The sequence below is a fragment of the Panthera onca genome, chromosome A2 (assembly GCF_046562875.1).
Source record: "Panthera onca isolate mPanOnc1 chromosome A2, mPanOnc1 haplotype 2, whole genome shotgun sequence".
In the NCBI taxonomy this organism is placed as follows: Eukaryota; Metazoa; Chordata; class Mammalia; order Carnivora; family Felidae; genus Panthera; species Panthera onca.
In genome coordinates, this window is record NC_138340.1 from 128,031,925 (window position 1) to 128,033,339 (window position 1,415).

A 1,415-nucleotide genomic window follows, 5' to 3' on the forward strand; every position below is an offset into this window, starting at 1 on the left:
GAATCCCAAGCAGGCCCCATGCTGTCAGTGCGGAGCCTGACGCAGGGCTCCATCCCACGAACTGTGAGGTCGTGACCTGAGCTAAAATCAAAGAGTTGGTTGCTTAACCAACTGAGCCATGCAGGCTCCCCCATCCCCATCAAATAATATTCTTAATTTGCAATAAATATACCCTAGTATACATGCTTTTTAAAAGTAGAATATATCTACAGCCAATTAAGCCAACTGTGCTCTTTCCCCATGGGGCCCAGTGTGCAATGGCTGCGAACAGCAGCCTCCTTGGTAGTTATGCAGCCTGTTGGTTGTACAGGTTGCTCTAAAGGACCTTGGAGACGGTTTTGTTCCAGTGGACATTGAGGGTTGGCCTCATGCTTTCTCCAATCTAGGCTCCAGACAGGTACGTGGGGTGCCTTTGGAAAGCCCCAGGGCACAGTGGCCAGGGTCCACATTGGCCAAGTCATCATGTCCATCCGTACCAACTTGCAGAACAAGGAGCATGTGACTGAGGCCCTACTAGGGCCAAGTTCAAGTTCCCCGGCTGCCAGAAGATCCGCATTTCCAAGAAGTGGGGCTTTACTAAGTTTAACGCGGACGAATTTGAAGACATGGTGGCTGAAAAGCGGCTCATCCCAGATGGCTGTGGGGTCAAATACATCCCTAATTGTGGCCCCTTGGACAAATGGCGGGCTCTGCACTCATGAGAACCTCAGCAGTGCCCTTCCCCATTCATGCCCACCAATAAATCCTGCTTCCTGTCAAAAAAAAAAAAAAAGTAGAATGTATTTGTACAATTTTAAATCTTTATCCCATAATTCCCCCTTTTTTCTTTTCAGTCACAAGAACTCTCATCTCACACTTCAGCGGCTCATGTTAAATATGTACCACGAATCCTGCACATGCTTCTCACTCTCATGCACTTTCATGTAGACATTTGGTGTACATGGATATATGTACATATGCACACATAGGACTTTAATCATTGATGTACAAATGGGATTTTATTTTATGCAATTTTCTGTAGATCCTCCTATGGCTACATAAATAGTTCATGAATATCATTCAATTTCTTTTTTTTTAAATATCACTCAATCTCTATAGCTCTCATTCATTGTTTATAGTAACTATATGTGGTTAGACAGAAGTTTTAAAATTTTATATATTGACTTATGTTATTTTTAATAAGTTCTGAGTTTAATAATAAGTTCAACGATCTCTTCCAGTGGGAATACTAATTTCATGTACTTGATCCCCTTTTAGGATATTTACTGTTTTTAATATATAAATTTTTATTCCTTTTATTTTCCTCCAAATGCATTATAACTTTTACCAACATCTAATAATCATTTTCCCATTGAGTTAACTACCAAATTGTCATATATTAAATATATATATACCTGGGTCTATTTCTGGATTTT

The 1,415-nt window shown here is 40.4% G+C and overlaps 1 non-coding gene across 1 annotated transcript; it reads left to right on the forward strand.

Annotated features, from left to right (window-relative positions):
* Positions 1-206: 206 nt before the first annotated feature.
* LOC132679972 (small nucleolar RNA SNORA70) lies at positions 207-338 on the forward strand. Its single transcript, XR_009610450.2, has one exon. It is a non-coding gene; the product is annotated as a small nucleolar RNA SNORA70 (small nucleolar RNA).
* The last annotated feature ends 1,077 nt before the right edge of the window (positions 339-1,415 follow it).